Source organism: Mus caroli, chromosome 19 (assembly GCF_900094665.2).
Source record: "Mus caroli chromosome 19, CAROLI_EIJ_v1.1, whole genome shotgun sequence".
Classification (NCBI taxonomy): Eukaryota; Metazoa; Chordata; class Mammalia; order Rodentia; family Muridae; genus Mus; species Mus caroli.
The window spans coordinates 37,840,820-37,862,394 of NC_034588.1; the positions used below are offsets into that span (position 1 = coordinate 37,840,820).

General features: G+C 47.0%; 1 protein-coding gene across 1 annotated transcript in view; it reads right to left on the bottom strand.

The window, feature by feature from the left end:
- Tll2 (tolloid like 2) overlaps window positions 1-21,575 on the bottom strand; it is a 121,855-nt gene that overhangs the window by 75,811 nt on the left and 24,469 nt on the right. The gene's annotated exons all lie outside the window — the stretch shown is intronic.

A 21,575-nucleotide genomic window follows, 5' to 3' on the forward strand; every position in this document is an offset into this window, starting at 1 on the left:
TGTATGATAGTCTTAACCACTGAGGCCTTTCTTTACAATCTCATTAGGAACTGGAGATGTAGCATTGGGGTTTTACCACCCAACCTCAGAAGAAGCTGTGTCACCCCTAAAATGATGGCACTGTTCCTTGACAGATGAGGCTCAGGCTGAGACTACAAATGGAAGTGCTATAGAAGAGGAAAGACCGGAGCTGGGCCAGACTCAATCAGTAAGGTGCTTGTCTTGTAAGTGGTAGGACCTGAGTGTCACCCCAGAACCCATGTGAGGAAGCATGCTGATTAACTTCTGCACTGAAGGGGCTGAGTTGGGAGACCCCCGGGGCTCACTGGCCAGCCAACCTAACCTACTTGGCGAGCTCTGAGCATGTCAGAGAGACTTTGTCTCTGAAGGAAAGGCAGTCAGTGTTTGAGGAATCACACCTGAGGTTGTCCTCTGGCCTCCACATGCACATGCACATACATGAACAAACCTGTGCACACACGCACACACAAAACAAACAAACAAACATACTTGGGCAATTGGATTCATTCATAGTACAGGGGTATATTCTTCCTAAGGAATTGGCTGGAAGACAAAAAAGGCACACATATACATGTGAACACACGTACACATACACATGCACATACGTATGCACAGGTATGTACACACATACATAGAAACATATCTCATACATTTGACCGTTGTTTAATTACCTCTTCGGGGTAACAATATGCAAAGCCTTGTAAATTTCATTAGTCACAGGGGTTTATTCAAACTGTCTCCTTTGCATAAGAAACCCAGGCTTACAGCTGGTCTCTGGGAAAGAAAGCCCTCCAGGCCTTGAAAAGAGAGCTTGCCCTGTCCAGGCTCTCTCTGAAACACAGTGGAGGTCAGCGGCCCGTGATGCATGAGTCCAGGCTGCAATGTCTCTAACCAGCATCTGCAATTCAACCCCACCATTTCCTTTATGGAACAATTCACTGAATTCCAAGTTGTTCTTTTTTCTAATTCACCATATAATTCACCTCCCAAGTTCAATTAAGAAGCAATCTGTTAGCAACTTTGGGAGCAAGCTGCTTTCCTTTGCGAAAGCCCAATTTTCTTCCGCTCCCAACAAAAAGTGCCTTAATTACATGCATCAGAATAGACACTGGTGTACACACAACGCCCTTTCATCTCACCATAATTAATGAAATATCAACGGTACACATCCGAGATACTCAGGCAGAAGGAGATAGGCTCCTTCAAACCCCAAGGGGACCTTGTTTCATAAATCAATATTGCCCATTTGAATAATAGTGACTATGAATATTCATTAATATGGAAATGCATAAACAAAACTTTAATTATTCCTTCTATTTTTCATTCTTAAAGCATAACATCACTTGATCCTTCGTTTTCTTGTAAACACAATAGCCACTGTTCTTAACTGCAGATTGTATTAGGGTGCCCTTATAGATAATTATAGCAGAAAATGGCTTTGAGTCAATCAAAGAAGAAGAAGAAGAAAACCCCAACCCCTACAAACCAGTTTACCAGCAGCCCATTCACTTCAGAAAATCTCGGTTGAGCACCTGCCCTGGACAGCAAACTGATGCAGGCTCCTGCCCACGTAGCCTGCCTTCATGGTGTCTGAGTTCTAATGGATTAGCATAAATAATAAGCTCATTTTTTTCAGGGAAGAATTAAGCACTTTGAAGAAAAATCTGTAACTGAATTTTGTGTAAGACGGTTCGTGGCTGTGAGCTGGAACTTAAGACAGGGAGACACCTGTGTGCCAAGAGTAACAAAGAAACCCAAAGTTCAAGTCAAGCTCCCAAGAAACACAGAGAAATCTGTGGCTGGAGTTGGGGCTCAACTAAAGCCTGTCAGGCATAACACAGAGTGGGATTATCTGGGGACACCTCACCACCTTGCCTAATGGTCCACTTAACACATAGCAAAGACGTGTTCCCATTTTATATAAGAGAGAACCGAGATTTGTAGTCCGTGAACCAGGCAGTTAGTAGTGGGATTTGCATTCCTATCCCAAGGTTGGTCCATCAGAGTCCAGAAGCCACACTGTACTCCATGCCTCTGCCCCTCTCCTGGATAGGTGTGTCTAAGCCACCACGCCCAGACAAGACTCAAGACTCAGGGGGGGCTCACCTCCACCAGGAACTAGCAAAACCACAACTGTTCCACTGGGGTTTTAATAATTCACCAGGGGAAAAGGCGAAGCCCCTTTAAAAGGTCGATCCAAGAACAAACAAGACGGTCACTATGGTAATCGATGTGTGATCTTGAGGGAGCCCGTGCCAAGGAGCTTTCAAATTCCAAATGCTACAGAAGGGAAAGGGAAAATGAGTTAAAAGATCATTGCCAGATTTTGTCAATGAAATGATTTAATCCTGGCGAGGGGATAATGACAGGAATTCTGCTACAGTTCCAGTGGAAGAGAAACATAAACCGGCTGCATTCTGTAATTTTAAAAGATACACCAAAGCCTGAGAGGCAGGCAATTCTAACACAGGCAATGCTGTGTCTTCAAGGTGTCCTCACTGAGAACATCGGCAGGAGGACAAAAGTCACTCATCTCAACCTTAAAAATAGTCTGTAGCATCTGTACCCACACTGGGGGAGTGTGCTAAGACCAACTATGACACAGTGGAACAATATGTAACCTTTTAAACTATTTTAGCTGTTTGTGGAATAGAAAAACATAATATTGTAAGGTAAGAAAGTAACATAAAAGTCACAAACCAACAGGTTAAGAAATAATGCCCGGTATAACTCAGATAGAATCCAGAATGACCCTATAGTCTCATAAAAAGCCCAAAATACATAGGACAACCATGACTGGAAAAAGACATAGGACAAGCCTGACTGGCAAAGGCCTCAGGGAGCATCGTGGAGGTCTCTGCTTGGGGAGTGTGAAGTAACCTTTATGTTTCTTATATGCTTTTTGTAACTTTGAAATTTTTGTAACTCTCCATGATGCTTTTATAATTGAGAATAAAGAATTATTTTTAAAGAACTCCATTCCAATGGATAATTGCCAAAAAACATGTTTTCTTCACTTCTGCACACATATGTAAGTACAAGTATGCTTGCACACACACACACACATTGCCAGGGAAACTTTCTGGGTGGGGGAAAAACATGGTTGTGTTTACACAGATGGGAAAGTCATAGGTCACCCCCCCCATTCCCTCTACTCCACCCCACTTTTCTCTCTCCCCACTGGAAGAAACAAAGAGTCCACACGTTGGCAGGAAGGCATCTCATTGGTGGGATCCAGAGAAGAAACTGTTAGCACCCTCTCAGGCTTTGCAAGACCTGACCTTCTTTTTCTAAGTTCACCAAATATTTGTGTTGTGGCATAGATTGATGAAACCTAGAATTTGATCCTGTCCCTCAGCAGAGGATCATGGGAGAAGATATTTGAGAGAGGATATCACTCTGTAACCCAGGCTTAAATGGAATGTGCTACATAACCCAGGCTGGTCTCAAACTCGTGATTCTGATCCTCTTTCTACAGCCCTCTAAGATCTGGGATCCCAGGTCAGGGTCACCATTTTGCTTGGTATTGGGCTTCCACTCATCTTGAAGGCTGTATCTGTCTGTGCCTGTTCCCTTACTGATGGGTGAGTTAACATAGGCCCTTTGCTTAGGCATGCTTCACACATCCAGCTTTCTCCTGCCCCTGGGCTCCATGCACCACTGTCTACCCGCTCCATCTCAGTCACACCCAGTCTGGCCTTGCCTTCTTGGTTGTTTCCGCTATCCTTTAGTGTACAAAAACTACCCTTCCTTGAAGGGTTGATACATAAATTAAGAGACAAATAATACATGCAGTGCACAGAATCACACCTGGCACACAGCAAGCACTTGCTGAATCGGCTCCTATAACTTGGGATAGGGGTGCTAAGGACAAACCCAGGGCTTTGTGCATACTAGCCAAGTGCTCTATCACGAAGCCTCAGCCCCCGATATATGACGAAACCATCATCATCAGTATCATTGACTCTCCATCTCTTCTTGAAGTCTGAAGGAGTAGAAATGGGTGGAACAGCCAACCATTTCATACCAGCAGGGCATTTCATACCAGCATCACAAGCCAAGATAAAAATTCACGTTCTCCTTAACGGTTAACAAATTCAAGTTCAGACCGAGAAACTCTTGCTGGTACTGACAGTCATTGAAACAGGAGCCTGTCACTGCAACTGGCATCATATCTCTCCATGCCTGCTCCATGTGGTGCTTGCCTATAACCATGTATAGGCTACACAGATACAGATAACAAAAGGAAAGGCAGACCTTAAGGAAAGACCCTGGAGGCCAAGCTCTGTGTAGTCATCCTGTTACCCTTGGAAGAATGATGTGGAGTGGCCAAGATTATTTCTGTAGTTCTCAAACTGTGGCCTAGCACTCATAGAGGTAACTATCAGTGTCTGTTGGGTACTTTGCTGAGTACTGTGCTCCTGTGTGCTGAGTCCTGTGTGTTTTCTCATTTGCCTCTCAGCATGATTGTATGAGGCAGACATTATTGCTAGCTTTCACTGAACTGAAAACTAAAGCTTTGAGCGCCTCAACGTTACCTGAAGGCACACAGCAGGTAAGAGGCAAACCCAGAGGGCAGTCCTAGTGCCACCTGCTTCTTCTAGTGGCCTTTGTACTTGAGGACTAGAGATGCCAACCTTGATCATGAAGAGCCAATGCCCCAATGAAAGAGATTGGAAAGTTCCTGCTTCCTGGACAACTAGAAGATATGAGTCATGCTCACAGCGAGTGCTCCTTGGGTGAATCTCAGGGCAGGTTCTGGAGACTCGGGGGAGCCTGGTGCATATTGTGAGATGTGAAGTCTCCATGTGACAGACACAGGTCTCCAAAGAAGGGGAACAGAAGGAGGAGGACAGGGAGAAGAAAAGCAGATGAGAAATGGAACCTGAGACTCAAGAGAAGTTGTCCACTACTCTCTGCCTCCCAGGGGATCCTACCAGGGGCTGCCTGAACACAGAGGTACCTCAGTCAGAGCTCTGAGCCTCCAAACTGGGGATCAGGCTAGGCAGCCATGAAGACAGTCCTTCTTCAGAAATAGAGAATGGTCCAATCTGGATATAAAGAAAGATTCTCTTTGCTCTCGCTTGAGACCAGAACCACTCTAGAACTCCTCCAGAGCTGTGCAAGGCACCCCCACCATGGCCAGGAGCTACCTCTTGCTTTGATTCAAGCCAGTTCTGCAATGCAATTGGCCAGTTCCTGGTGTGCAGGAGACATAGCTGTGGAGCAGACATAAGAGTAACCTGAGGAAGGACCTGTGGCTCCCAACCTGGAAGTCCAAGAGGACTTCCTAAGGATGGCATTGGAAGACATGAAGGGGTTTAAGATCCAGGAAAGGAAGGTCTGACAGGAGAAGATGCAGGAGCAGAATAGAATATCCAGTTACACAGCACAGCACTGGGCCTAAGTGATCTATGGTAGGTACTTAATCGCTCAGCCTGTTTTCTCATTAGTGGAATTGTTATCAGAGGATCTAACATCTCATGTGTCAGTAGCAGGACGATGTGTGGGATGTAGCCTCACCATCACCTTTCAGGTTGCCTCAGGAGGCCTCAGCCTCTTAATCTTGATGACCACCCTCAGGTCAGGATCTTGCTGGGACCACCTTCTCTGTCTCCACCAGATGAGGCTCTCCCCAAACAGCCTGCAGCCCAGACTCACCCTAGCTTGCCCTAAGTCAAGGCTGCCCCGCATGCACAGAGAGAATGCTACCTTTGATCCTCGGGTTGTGAGGTGATGGTGTAGTTTCACTGAGATGGAGCTAATAGAAAGGACGGGAAAGCAAGACAGATGAAATGAATGCTCATTCTCCCTCACAGAAATAACTGTTCCGTTTGGGTTCTGAGAAACCCCAGAGGGAAACTGCTACGTCTTCATGATCCTTTACTGGGAAGATGTTCTTTATATTGGCTTCCAGAAACTTCTGAGAGTCATTTTATGAAGGCTGGGGTGACAGCAATGAGGAGATTAGTCCCAAGGACCTCGTGACTAGTAGAAAGACAGGAAGAGAGCAGCAGGAACTGTAGCATACCAAGAATACACAAGGTTAAAGCAGGATACATTTGGAACATGTGTGAGCATCCACAGGCTTCCTGAGAAGGGCTGGCTAAGCCTGAAGGAAAGGCAGGTTGAAATGGGAAGAGAAAGGGAGGGATTCAGACCATCCAGGCATTGCTATGGGAGTGGGGTAGTCTTAGACCAGTCTGATCCCACCCACCAATCCAACTCGCCTCTCCATCCTCATGCCCACAGATATCCACCCTGAACCATGCTTCCTGGGTTGTTCCACCTCACGGTCCAGTTCCCTCCTCCATGAGTGTGCTTGGGCTTGCTTCTTCCTGTGATGTCATCCCCATTGCACATCCAAGCAAAACTCCCTGGTACCCCTCAGCCTCTTTCAGGAAGCCATGCCCCTTCTCCATATTTCATTCACTGTTCTGCACTCTCTTGTCCACGCCCACCCCCAATTCACCAAGTTTCCATAGTGCCTCACACATATAAGTATGGGGGTATGCACGCCTATGTATGGGCATATGGAGGTATCTGCCTCTACCCCTCTCTGCCTTGTTGCCTTGAAACAGGGTCTCTGATTGAACTAGAGCTTAACATTTGGGCCAGGCTGATGACCGGCAAACTCTCGGAATCTACCTGTGTCCACACACCAGGCTGTTTATGTGGGTACTGGGGATTAAAACTCTGGTCCTTGGGCTTAGGAATCGCGTGCTCCTACCCACTGATGGTGTCCTTCTCCCTGGCCTATGGAACAATTCTCTGTAAGTTTGTCAGTGTGCCATTCCTTCAAAGCTGTCTCCCTCATGAGGACCAAGAGAACAGCTTGGATCCTTCCAACCACATGGTGCTTACAGCATATGCTCCTTGCAGCATATGCACAGCAGGTATGTCCAGGGGCTGGAAAGCTGGCTCAGTGGCTACGAGCACTTGTTGCTCTGGGGGAGAACCAATGTTCAGTTCCAAGCAACCATGCCAAGCAGCTCCCGACAACCCGTAATTCCAGTTCCAAAGGATCCAATGCTCTGGCCTCTGTGGATATCTGCACATGTATGGTGCATATACAGACATGCAGGCACATGGATAGACATGCCTATAAATAAACCATACACATGCACAAACATATAAGCATACGAATGCTTCCAATCCAAGTGGTCTGAATAAGACTGAGCAGGATTCACATGTGTCATCTCAACACTGCATCTGGGGCAATAGCATTATCTTTCCCGCCCCACCCCATCCCCCCTTTAGCTGAAAGCAAGGCTCAGTGAGGCATGGTCTGCAGACAGCAGCTGCTGCTTGGAGATCTGGGAGCGCTTGAGCTCGGTCCCTGCCTCTGCTCCCTGGTGGTCCAGCAGAGGAGGAGGGAACACTGGGGCAATGTGGAATGTGTTGGTAGGTGCTGCTTGGTCTTCAGAAGGAAGATCTAGTCCGTCCTCATTATTCACAATGATGTTCTTTAACGTGGCTGTGAGTGCCAAGATAGTGAGCCCCTAGTCCAATTCCAAGGGAAGCAAAACACAGCGTGCATGACCAGCTACATACAACACAGCATGACGTATTTTGTGTGCTATCCTGTTTGAGTTTCCAACCACTGGTGTCTGTAGTTCCATGTGTGTTTATGCTCAGAGACACCTTATTTACCATCTCGTACATATTCACCGGCACTGATGTTTCAGCTAGCAATTGTGTAACTTAGTCCTCAGTGCTATTCCTGGGTCTCTCTACAAGGCCCACTGCAACCTTCTTGAGATCAGGAGATGCTGGCGGCACTTCAGGACCACAACTGGGCATCACACTAAATGGCAAAATCACCAGCAAGAAGCAGAGACTCCAAATGAGTTAAAAGCAATACATGGAATATAGCCACCCACCCCGTGGGAGCTGACCCAGGGAACAGGAGGCAATCAGAAAACATAAGAACACAGAAGCCCCAAAGAAAGGAAGAGAAGATTCTGATCTCTCTTGGGAGCTGGAGAAGCTCAGAGCTGTGTGGTAGAACAGGGAACAGACCAGATGGATACCTTCTCAACAGAAGCGTTTAGAGCATAAGCAGTTGTTGCTCAGACTGCCATGCACCTGCATGGTGATATACTGCTCATGTGCACAGACCACCTAGAGTGGTCAGCAAGATGGCCATATATCCAGTGAGTAAAGGTTCCCTGGAGATAGATGCTGAAACACCAGCCCTTGGGCAGTGCCCATCTTATCCTATAACATCTATACTATCTGTTTCCTAGTGAAGACACATCCATAATGCATGCTTAAATACAGAAATAGGAAATGTTCCTGCATGGACAGAATGCAAACAAATATACATTTAAGCCAATGTGTATACTGGCTAGGATTAAATCCTGAACCGAACCCTGAGCTTGAACTTGGAAGAGCAGAAAGGACTATGAACAGGCAGGGACTAGGGCTTCCCCCTGTCCAGCCAGAGCTTCAGGAGGAGATGTAGAAAAATTCTATCCCATGCCCTTTGCAGAGAGGCCCAATAAAGATTTACAGATACCTCAAAGTGCAAGTTCCATGTGCTAAATCACAGAAAGAGTAGCAAGAATTTCAGGAAATCAAAGAATTTGAGAAAAGAAAGCAGCCGCAAGCTGTCTCTCAGACAGCATCTCAGGATCAAGACCAACCTGGACTACATAGTGCACATGTACAGAGAGAGAGAGAGAGAGAGAGAGAGAGAGAGAGAGAGAGAGAGAGACAGACAGACAGACAGACAGACAGAGACAGAGAGAGACAGAGAGAGACAGAGACAGAGAGAGACAGAGAGACAGAGAGACAGAGAGAGACATAGACACAGAGACAGAGACAGAGACAGACAGAGACAGAAGCAGGGGCATCAGAAGATATTGATTACTGTAAGTGATGCTCTGGGTACTGACATGTTGGGGAAATGGTGCAGAGACATTGATGTATCCTCAGTGTCACCCTCCCATGGATTCACTGAGACAAGAAGAGCCTATCCTGATCCCAACTTATAGGCAGGGCCACAAGCCCTTCAGGCAAACTACAGAAGGTGTCCGCCGCCTTCACCTGCATTTTCTGTGTCTCTAGTGTCATCCAGGGCTTAGGAGGTAGCATGCTATATTACAAGCAGGTGCCCAAGACTGAATATTCAACAGAAGGAAGAAAAGAGGCCCCAGATTAAGACCTTCTCTCAGGCATCCAGGTAATAGCTGAAGTTCTACCAGCCTACCTTAAAGGAGAAGAGACAAGGGACCTTGACTGCATTATAGGACTTTCATCAGGGCCCAAGATTGTGCCTCTTCCTTGCTGGGTTACTGTGCAAGCTCAAGTGAGTTAGGCCAGGGACCAGGCAGGTAACACAGGTATCAAAAGAGGATTCTGAACTGATGGGACTGTGGGCAACTCACAGAGGACCCGGCCCTGCTGAGCTCAGTCGAGTGAGTTATGCAACCCACTGATTGTTGCCATGTGGACTCTGGGCTAGTGTGACTGGACTTTCCAGCTTCTCAAGACAAGCCAGAGCTCTGGGTTTTCATGAGAAATCTGATTTTCAAATGTTGGCAGTAAATTTTAAAAATATAAGCACTACAAAACAAACAACACACATCTGCGGACCAGATTTGGCTGGGGGGCTGACAGCTTGGGACCTCTGGGCTGGAGGGTGGAGGGGCTGTAGGCAACGCTAATGACAGGCCAGAAGCAAGGCCCTGGGCTATTGTCACTGAGGCCTGGGAATGAAAGAGTGTAGAAGAGCACAGGGCACAGAAGCAAAGCCCTGCTCTCTCCTGGGCACCTGAAGACAAGCAAGCGTTGTTAAAGAGCACTGAAGAGGCAAGATGGTCAGAATCCCGAGTGTGACTGCCTGACAGCACCCTTCTCACCTTCTCTCCGGATCTCCTTGGAAACTAGAGAAATGATGACATACCAACCTTGTTATAGGGAGTCCTATAAGATACACAGCTTGATCCAGGTCGTCCAGTGCATCATCCTGGAATAAGCGGGCCAAAAGCCTCATCCTGGACTCACACCAGCAGATTCACCAACCACCCAAAGCAGTGTCTGAGCTCCCTCAATCTCAAGGGCTTAGTTCCTGTCCCTTTGTGGGAAACAGTCCGGGCTGTCTTTGGCTCTTCTGTCTAGCTCATTGATGTAGTTTTCTAAGAAGGAGCAAAGCTATCCCACAGTCACATACTTCCAACCTCTGGGAGCCTTCTGGGCAGTTTTATAAGGTGCCGTATCGGATGCAATTTAAACAGATTGGTCTGAAGTTCCACCAAACATCAGACAAAGGCAAATCAAAGGTATTATTGTGACCCAGTCTACACCATGAGCAGCAGAGGCCATGTGGACAGTCCTTACAGTATTCAAGGAGTTTACCAGAATAAAAACAACAATAACAACAAAAACCAAAACAAACAAAAACAAGACAACAACAACAACAAAACCCCCAAAGGACTCATTCCTGACTCTCAGGAGGAGTCTATCTATCCAGTATGTAGATTAAAACCTCAGATGTCCCCGAAGCCTGCTCTGTCACAGGGAACTCCAAGGCTGTGACACTGATTTTGTCAAAAGCCTGTTTCACCTGTCACCGTGCCCAAAAGAACAAGCTAGATTGGTGGGTTGGTGTGCCCCAAGGGGCAGTTTCCACTGGTCACAAGGAGCAAATAACTTGAGAGAGGCAGAGAGAAAGACTCAGACTCCCAGGATCACACTGAAGTAATCCAAGAAATGCCACCTGAGCAAGTTCAGAAAAGTAGAGCATGGTGGACTCCTAGCACTGAGTCAGGGGGATCGCAAGCTGGAGACCAATCTAGCTACACAGTTAGACCCTATATCAAAACCAAACAAAAAACTAAAGAGTGATCCTTCATTTTTACCCAAAAGATTTTACATTAGCATTCTTTTCGGTCAGAGAGAACATTTTTTCCCTAGCTAGACCACTGATATTGGGCATATTTATAAGGAGACTATATAAATAAAATACCTTTAGCAGGGCCATTTTGTTTTATTCTGCTTTAGAAATCAGCTACCATTTAAAGTAAGAATGCCATCAGTGCAAACAAAGCACACACACACACAGTTAAAGGAGAGGAAAGTTAGACTCGGAGTAGGGAAATTCAAATGATAGTGTTTGAGGCACCATCTTTCTGACGCTCAGAGCCACATGAAGCAACTCTCCTAATGATGACCCCAAATCCAATGCATTAAGATGGCTGATGGGAGCCGGGCGTGGTGGCGCACGCCTTTAATCCCAGCACTTGGGAGGCAGAGGCAGGCGGATTTCTGAGTTCTAGGATAGCCTGGTCTACAGAGTGAGTTCCAAGACAGCCAGGGCTACACAGAGAAACCCTGTCTCAGGGGGAAAAAAAGATGGCTGATGGGAACTCATATTGTCCCATGAAAAATGATGTTGCAAATGATATCCCGTTAGGCTGGATGATGAGGCTTGGCCCTAAGAGTCCAGGTTAACCCCAAAGGAAGATGAGCCTTTGCAGGGGGAATCCCTGTTTCCTTCTCCAGCCCCAGAGCTTCTTTAGCCCACAGACATGGTGGAAACATACGGTCTTCAGGGTTGCTGTTTCTGTATCTAACTCCCCAGCCCTGTTGTCAACCTACGCTAAGTTCTTTCTGTAATTATCTTGGTAATACCTGTTACTCTCAGCACTTTCACAGAACCCCTACACAGGTCGGTGCCACAGTGGGAGACACCTTAAGTTGAGGGGTCACAAAATAGGGTCCTATGGTGGCCATATCGGAGTAAATGCAAGGACAAAGAGTATTTGAGGTCCCTGAAAAATGAAATCAGCCTTATTCCTCTCTTTCTATCACACAAGTCCCAACCCTTCCCTCTGTCCCTTTCCCCCTCTTCCTCTCCTACCTATCAATTATCTATTAATTCTCTCATCTTTTTTGTGTTTTTTGTGTTTCTCACATCTCATCTTGATGTGTTTGCATCATGGGTGCATATCAAGTGTATATATGATTATGCATACAATTAGCATGTGTGCATATGAATGAAGACCTTGACTTGACCTCTGTAGAGGTCAGAGGACAACCTTAACTTTAGGTCATCTCCTTCCAGCTTATTTGAGACAAGTCTCTTTGTGGGTCATGGCTGCATAGTCTAGGCTAGCTTTCCAGTGATCCTCTGGGGAGTCTCCTGACCATCCCCCATACCTCCTCACTCCCCAACCCCCCACCCCCAGTAGAAGTACTGGGATGATAGATGCAACGACCACTCTTGGTTCCCTGTGTGTCCTGGGGAATCTGAACTCAGGTCTTCAGGTTTGCATAGCAAGAATTTGATGTACTGAGCCATCTCTCTATCCCTCATATCATTCATTGATCATTAGTCAACTGTCCAGATCTTCTCAGAACAAACTCTTTCTTTAGAGCTACCTTAAGTGGAGTCTGTCTCTCATATCTGGGGAACACGTTGACTAGACTGTCAGGCGTTACCCACTCGCCTGTCACAGCGTCTCAAGCTAATCTTCTGATTCCAATTCCAACTCCAAGACTCATGGCCCTTGAGAGCAGTGACTCCCTGGACAGACGGAGAATACCTGCCTGCCTGGCTCAGCACCCACTGTGGCCAACAAAAGCAGTGGTGATGAACATCAACTCAAAGGTAAGCTTGCCTCCCCCAACACTCAGTGAGCGCTGGCTGCTGTCCATGGTGTAAGTCAGCCTTGACTGAGGCCCCAGAGGAAGAGATGATAGAATCCTTATGTTGCATTCTTCCTTCCTTCCCAGAGAGCACATGTGCACTTTATCAAATGCCTCTTTATCATTTCAAACCATCTCACCAAACAAAAGACTTCATGGGTAGAGGCAGTGCCAAGCCTTGTTGGAGCTAATGCTGGAGTCCTGGTCCCTGTGTCTGCTGACTACCAGCCCCAGCTAAGTCCAGGTTCTGGGGTATTCTGACCTCAGTAGAGGCTTTGGGAGATGCTCACCCTGGTTTCTTTTGGTTCTTACCTCGCCCCCTGATTTTGATTTGTGGACTTTTGCTTTCGTCTTGACTCTTGTCCCCGTCATATTCTCCCGGGCCAGCACTTCCTATGTCCTCCCCAACCCCCACTTTCCCTGAGGACCAGAGTCTGCTCTGCCCTGGTCTTTACAGCTGCCAGGCAGAACTAGAAAGTTTGCTAAGGGCCTCCCTAGTGCTACCTGGTGGGTGCCTGTAATCCCAGGCTGGGCTCACACTTACGCCTGCCTGGAAAGTGGTCTTAAGGAAGATGAGTGATAGCTACAGTGAGGGAAGCTTCTGGTGTCACCTCCTACCCCTCCAGTGCTCCACAATCATGACAACAATCGCTTGTCATTTCAGCTCACTCTCCTTGATGATGGAAAAAAAGCATGGATACAGCCGTGTCTTGGTACTGAGAACAGAAGGCTCCCCAGTTAGCATTCCTTACATGACAGAAGGGAGGAAAGGGAGAGAGATGTGAATCATGCCATCAGAGAGACAGCAGGGCAGGGTGTGGAGGACAGCACACGAAGATTAAGTTCCATCATGTGGAACTCCAAGAGAAGTCTCCTGGGAGAGCAGGCTGACCACGGGAGACCAGCTGGATGGCTTCCATCTAGGAAAGGCTGGAGCCGTGGGGCAGGAACCTGGATGTTCTCTCAGTCTCTGAGATGTCCTGAGGACCATGTTTTCCATCTGTAGGGCCAGTAAGATAAGCTGCTGCCATGTGGTTAATGGACATCATCTTCAGATACTCCATGAAGGTAGTGTGGATCTGCCCAGCCCTGGGCCACCACTCTCAGGCTGAGACCATTCTCTGAGCTTGTACTTATTCCTAGGGCCTTTAGACAGCACACAGTCAAGTGTACAAGCCTAACACTAATGGCCTCTGGGAAAGGGGGGGGAGGAGGTTCAGGTTAGCCAGTATGGCCACTATACAGTTCTTAGTCCCTGCTCAGATCCAGCCAATGTATAGAATCTATAGTCCACAAGTAACATCATTTATACACCCAGCCTGATACTGGCACTAAGGAACTAAGGCCAAGAGCAAACTAAATAAGTCAGTACTGTTGAGGTCTGACAAAGGAGAAACGCAAGCTAACTGCAAGTAGATAATGACTGGAAACAAGAATTGTGTGCAGAATGAGGAAGACTCACCCACGTGCCTGCAGAATTCATATTTTCTTTGAGGATGGTAATGGAGGGAGTGAGCGTTTAGCAGGTCAAGGGGACAGATTGGAGATAATACTTGAGGCTGTTTCTAGAAGCAATGAAGTATAGACCTTAAAGTTCGATCTGAGATAACAAGAGATACCATTATCTTGGGGGCTAACAGAGATTTCCTACATGTTAGTTGGATCAAATCCAAGAACCTTTCCATGCATGTTGCTACAGGCCTGGCTTTAGTATTCCCAATGGGTCATGGCAGGGCACTGCAAAGGAATATCTGGGGAGCCCAGGGTCTAGGACACAGATAAGGACCAGAAAGACTAGGAAACAAGAAAATAGCAAAATGTCAACCAAAGGGGATAGTACAGGTTTGGTGTGTGTGTGTGTGTCACATTCTGGGATAATGTTTCCACTAACTACATTTATTTGATTCTCCCACGAGGTAAGAATTGGAGTACAGACAGTGACACATAGTGTCCCATCTTATAAATAGGAAATGAGTTAGTCTAAATCCACAGCTAATCAATAGAGAGCCAGGGATGCAAACTTGAGCCTGCTCAACATCCACCCACAGCACAAGGTCAGAGGCCCGAGTGAGCATCTTCAAGGGTGTAGAAGCACCAGAAATGGAAGGGCACAGACCACAGTCTTATAACTTAAAGGCCAATAGTGTTTAAACTCCTTGAAATTCCAAGCAAGTATGTGTGTGTGTGTGTGTGTGTGTGTGTGTGTGTGTGTGTGTGTGTGTCTTTTCTCGGAGAATTATTCATTGATGTTCATCAGACTCCCCCCAAAATCAATGTCAAATGCAAAATGATTCAAAAATTAAAATCACCAAATCTGTTATTCAGACCCCTCCCCACCCAGCTCCTGGGATCCAGTGAGAGGGATATGGAGAAGAAAAGGTCCCCTAAGCCTTCTGTCCCTCTCTAGCTTCTCAAGCCAGAGGCATCAGCAAACACAGATCTCCAACAGCCTGGTGTGTCCAAGATGGCACTTGGCAGTGTCTAATGTATGAGCAGACAGATCTGAATCCTGGGTGCTGCCCCAGCAAGAAGTCAGCCCAGTATTCCTATACTTAGGGCATGGATCCTTCCCAGAACACCACAGGAATTACCCATGTACCCACCTTTCACCTGGACCTGTGTTATCTGGAGGCACTCCCACCTCAATGAAGAAAATTGGTAAAATACAGAACTTGTCTAAATAGGCTGGAGAATGTCTCACCATGGGTGTGGATATTCAGAACTCATGGTCTGTCTATGGGCCTGATTAAAATTACCCCATCCACTAATTCCCTCAAGGACCCTGAGGATGAAAATGTGTTGGAGAACACATATATGCTGAGTCTGTTTTTAGATCCTCCCGCCTTGGAAAACAGAGCCCAGAAACCCTGAATCAGTGTATCTGATTCAGGTACCTACATGCCTCTCAGGTACACAGCAGTCTCTGATGTCTGCCTTTGTAGTTTGAAACACCAGAGTTTAAATGGTCTTGAAATACATGAAGGTGTGGTCCCATTGGCCCTTCTATTTCCATGGCAACACAGAGAGTAAATGAGGGTACCCCTCTGCCACCCCAAGTTGTGATCAGGATCATGAATAGCAATCTAGAAGCCAAAGGGATGATGGGAGAAGACTTTATGACTCAAAGATCCAGAGAGAGGACACAAGCTGTTATGTCTTAGACTCACTTCTGCTCATTTATTTACTTTGAGCCCCGAAGCCAAACTGCTGGGGTTCTGCAGGTGCTCTGCACAGATGGCAGGAGTTAAGGAAGTAAGAGGCTAACTTGGCCTCTTCAATGGGGATGGACACAGCCCAGTGACTCAGAATGGACACTGTGGGAAACACCGATTTCCATCAGCAGCAAGAAGTAATTAAAACTGCTTCCTCTTTCAGAGTTCTTATAGAGATCAAGAACTCAGATCCATTATCCCAACAGAGATAACTGCAAGATAGAACTTCCTCTCAAGGTACATTTGCAAAGATGGGAATGTTCAAAACAAGCCTCCTTCAGCCCTACAGGGAAAGAGGAAACAAACAAACAAATGCAGCCGGTTGGCCACACAGGCTTCGGCCCAGCTTGTGTTGTTAAGAGGAAACTCAGACTCAGAAACAGGGCAACCAGGTCCTGCCAGGCATACGGAAGAGATGCAAAAGGGTTGGAAAGTGTGTGTGCCTCTGTGTGTGTGTCTCCTGCTAAGTACTTCCTTCACTACACAGCTAATCCGATTAGCAGCTTTAGGAAGCTCCACAATGTTAATTCAAGAGCTCCATTCACAGAGAAGCTAGGCCCATGCCTGCCCGGAGCTCCTTTCTTCTCCCAGCAAATCAAAAGCGTACAGAGGGACTCTCCCTGAAGGATACACTCTTGCCTCCTGGCCCCACACACATCCAAATGCCACTGCTACATCCGCTGGTCAGCTAGCTCCCAGGGCTGGAGAATGGGCCCATCCAAAAGTGGAGAAGCGAGGGCTCTTTCCACAACACACCCAAATGCGGCCATTTCAACAGCACTGTCAGCCAGGTGACAGCCTGCAGCTGGCAGATGTCACAGAATAAAGAGGTATCATAAAGGCATGCAGTTGCAGAGCTAAGCATGAGGCATCAGCTTTCTCTGGTCTTCAGTTCTGGTCTGTAGAATGGGGGTTTAGAGCAGAGTGGATCAGAAGGCTGGATGGGAGGAAGTTCAGGGTGTGGACAGACACGATGTCATTGGGTTGGACAGAGGACAGAAGGGGAAGGGAGCCTGTCTCTGTAGACTGTGGATTGGGAAGCTTTTGGACAAGTAATGGGAACATCTGAAGGGGCTAAGGAGCAGGGCTGTGCTTTGCCTGTGGCATCTTCCCCACAGGCTCTGCCTCCATCCCTGTATGTCTTCCTCCTCTGTGTCCTGTGTCCTCTTCTTCTTGTGTGAAGATTCTGGTAACTGAATTTAGGGGTCCACTCTAAACCAAGAGGATCTCATCCCAAGCTTCTTAACTAACTAGATCTGCAAAGCACCTATCCTCTGGGTCACTTCCTGGAGTTCTATTAGACATGAATGGGAGGAGCCCTATTCCAAATAGTATAAAGTGGTACAGTGGCCAGGAAGATGATCTAGAAGCAGGATGTGGAGGGAGAGAGCTGAGGCAGGGAAGCTCATTAGGACTCAACTCAAACCTGTGGCCTAAGTGAACAGTGACTGGAGTCGTCCCTACTGGGAGCTCAGAAGCCTTCGACGGCTTCTTATGGGCCCATGTAGAACACTGAATGGGCTCTCAAACAAGAGCATGGCTCCTCACTATCCAAACTGTTCTCCACTTCTTCCTGATGACAGAATACGGCGGGATGGCCAGGGAAGGATGCAGCAAGCAGGGAGCCGGGCCACTGCCACTGAGTGAACTCGGAATGTGAGGACCTCCAGGACAAAGAGGCCGGCTGGCCCACCTTGGAAGCAATTAGCATCCCTGTGTTCTGAAGCCTGGAGAGAAGCTCTCCAGCTTACAGAGTAAAACCAGAGAAGTGGCCTGTGGCTGCTCTGCAGTGCCAGCCTTTTCTCTATTGCCCCATGCGGGGACTTCAGCTCTCTCCTGCTGGACCTCCGCTCTCAGCCTCCAAGAAAGGATTTATCGAAGTGTAGAGACTAGGTGAGCTATAATAAAGACTGCATCCTTCCCAGAATTTGAACTATTGAGACTGGCTTAAGGAATGGCTCCTTTACATTCATTTCTCTTTTAACCCAGAAAATGCTTAAAGGCCTGTGTACAGTCTTCATCCTAGAAACACCATTCTCATTTTAAAATTACATTAAAAGGGAAACAGCCTTCACATCCATGCCTAAGGGCTTAGATGTGGTGTGGCGGGGCTGCCCGTGGACCGCTGGTGGCCTTGCATGGGGTGAGGGGCATCCACGATGCAATGTTACCAAACATGTAGATTACACCAGCACATTCCAGAAGTAAATTTGTTATGTTTTAAAAGGGGTGTGTGTGTGTGTGTGTGTGTGTGTGTGCATGGTTGTACACAAGGCCATGCACATCAAGACAGAAAGGAATCCAGCAAGAAGTACCAGTGATCCCTGGGGCTGAGATAACAGGATTTTCCTTTTCCACTTATGAGCCTTTGCACTTTAAAAAAAATCAAGCAGTCTTAGTTTAATCATCAAAATCAATTAAAAATATTCCCAACCTGAAAATAAAATAACTATTCTAGATCGTCACAAAATGCAATTGACCCTCGGAGAAAAGTAATTGGGATAAAATTTCACCTTGCTACAAAAAACACACTGAAGAAAAAGCCTGCACCATGCTGAGAAAGGAGGGGTCATCACTGGTGCATTCAGAGCCTTGGTGTCCAGCCTCCTTGTCCCACCCCGGAGCCCTTCCATATGTGGCAACTTCCCCTGGTCTTCACTTTGATTCCAATCCTTTCCTACACCAATCTTCTTGCTGCAAATATGAAGAAGAATTGACCCTTACTGAACATTTATCAGGTGCCAGAGACATCACACTTATTCTTTCCTGTGACCTCATGATCTTACTCTGAGGTATAAATTATTTCTATTCCCATTTGGCAGATGAAAAAACAAGACAAGACAAGAGAAAACAAAACAAAAAACTGATGATCACCTCTGGGATTCAGCCCAGATAGTGCAAGCCTGTGTCTGTGATCAGTGCTCATAGCATCCTTCTGAGGCCAAAGCCCCTTTGGCACACGTGACCTCCTAGTGAAGGCCAGGGTCTGCAACTTCTATTACCACTGTCTTCTCGTCCCCATCAACACTGCTCAGCACCTTCTAGGTCCAGGGCACTGGCCTGCCTCTGGGGAGTCCAAAGCCAAATGTGATGTAGGAGCTGTCCACCGTTAGCTCACAAGATGAGGACAGAGCAGAGAAGCAGCATCCCAGTCCCACATGTATGCTGAGTCAGCGTCTGAGGTAGAAGAACCACTGGACATCCCTTCCCCACAGCATCCTTAGTAATCTTCCATGAAGAGGACTCTCTAGCAGCTGTGCATGCTACTGTGTCTGACCACTGTCCAGTCTCTCTGCAGTCTTTCTCTCATACCTACTATACCACAGCAAGTGCCCTAGGAGCAGTGAAAGCGAGCTGATGGGGTAACAATGTGAATCCCGATGGCACATGGGCCTGCTGTGTGGGCCAGAGGGTACAAGATGATAAGAAACTCAAGATCCAAACCTGAAAACAGACTCTGCCTGGTTACCACTCCTGCTTCCTAAGGAAGTATGTTCCTATCTGGAGTGTGAATTGGCACAACCCCTTTGGAAATTGATTGGATAATGTCAACTTGAACCCAGTACCCTACCATTCCACCCAGGGCAGCTTCCCAAGGGGCAATGGGTGCTTAAGGCAATCTATTCTGCCTTTATCACGTTTATTATAGCAGGAGACCCTGAGTTGCCCAAACGTCTGCCAACAGAAGATGTCGCAGAACAGTTCACAGCCCTGAAAGGGGGCGAGCTATTTCATCAACGTTATGGGTGAATTTTGTAGTCGTTCAGGCTAGTACAAGATACAGAACACTTATGCGGGGTGTGGCCTGAGCAGACAAAGCAGGGCGATGCTGATAAAGGTCAGATGAGTGACGATCCTGGGAAGAGCACCAACTGTGAGGGAGAATCGTTGGGGTCTGAAACGTACCACGCGAGCATCGTAGTGGAAAGTTCATCGCAGTGAGTGTGCAAGATATTCAGTGTTCACTAGTTTTAAGCAACGCTGTGGATGAAGCTTAAGAACCACCTTAAGCACAAATTCATTAGATCATCCTCTCCAGACCCCTGGGAAGGGCTGACGAAGAGGGCGAATGGATGTTGTGATAAATCACGAAGAGATGGCTTGTTATGCTGGAGCACAGCTGAGGCGGTGGATATGCCATTATATATATATATATAAAATAACCCAATTCTTCATTTGAACCCCTAGTCAGTTCTTCAAGCCACATAAAAGAGGCCACACAAATTTTAATATTGCTCATAGACTCAGACACCACAGATGTCAGACACCCAGACACTAGCAATGGCTCCATGACCTACTGACAACATTGGCTGTTCATCTGACAACCCCTGTGGGGAGCTGTGTAGACAACCCCACTAGCCACTCATTCCCCTCAGATAACCTCGGAGCCTCTGACTCTGGACACATCTCATCCTCCTCTCTCTGGTTTTCAGGAATAGTCCTAACATCACCAAGTACATCATTAGGGATACACCCATGACATCACTACCAGCAATCAGTGTGACCAGTTGTTTACATCCTCAGCATCCTCAGAGCAGCTAATAAGCTACGGGAAGCAGAGGGTTGGGCCTTTCCACCAAGAAATGGCCAAGTCCATACTTAGCAAGCTATTAGTCTTATTGAGACCTTTCAGAGAGGACTCCTGTTGTATAGAGGTTAAGCCCAGGCTCATTAGGGTAGAAAGTAGAGAAGTTTTTGTTTGTCATATGCCCTAGCTATTCTCTCCAGATGTCTACTTAAAGGAGTCTGCCCAAAAGGCCATCTTCCAGTGACTACAACTTACCTCTGTTCCATATAGACCCCCTCTTGTGTTTCCTATGTACTTGTCTTCCCCTTCACCTGAAGTCTCCTCTTCTATTCAGGGCTCCTAAGTCTCCTTCATGACACAAGATGACAGTGCCATGTATATGATGCCCCAAGACTCCTCCACTCTTGTCTCTTCCCACTGCTCTTAATTTACTGCACACTCACCATAAATTCTTCCTATTTCTTGAGATTTTACATGCCAGGCACTGAGCTAGCCTTTTACCTTTGGCATCAACTTCAAAACCTCTATGGAATGAGTCCAAGTTTCACCCCTGTTTTACAGACAGGGACACGGAACCAGATCTACACCTGTCTGCCTGCTCTGAGGGTCTCCATGAAAGCAAAGGTTTGACTGCTTTCTGTTTCTCTCACCAGCACTGAACCTGACCCAGGATGAAGCATAAATAGCTTCAAGAAAAGGAAGGATGTGTGGGGAAAGGTTCACAGATAGCAGGATGCTGTGAGCCTCAGTCATCAAATAACAAGTTACCATCTGTCACATGAGGATTCCTAATCCCACATTCAGTTCTCTGCACTACTTCTAAGGACCAGGAGGCTACAAAGCTAAGGCCACTTGAGTCTAGTGTATGGGCAATAGAGGGTGAGGGGCACCCAGGGGACCAGCTTCATCTCAAGGTTGGCAGCCCAGAGAGAAAGAAGAAAGAAAGTAGCCACAGGATGAAAACTGGGTGGGTCTCCTGGCCCAGACAACATAAGGACTTGCCTGGTTGCCAATCAAACAAGTGCACAATTCTCCATGGGCAAACATCTCATTTTAGCCTGGTCAGTTGTTATCATTGACAATGTTGTCAGAGATCGTTTAAATCCAGCCCAATTAGCAATTCTCTCCAGTCTGGGACAAACAAAATTTCAAGCTAGATT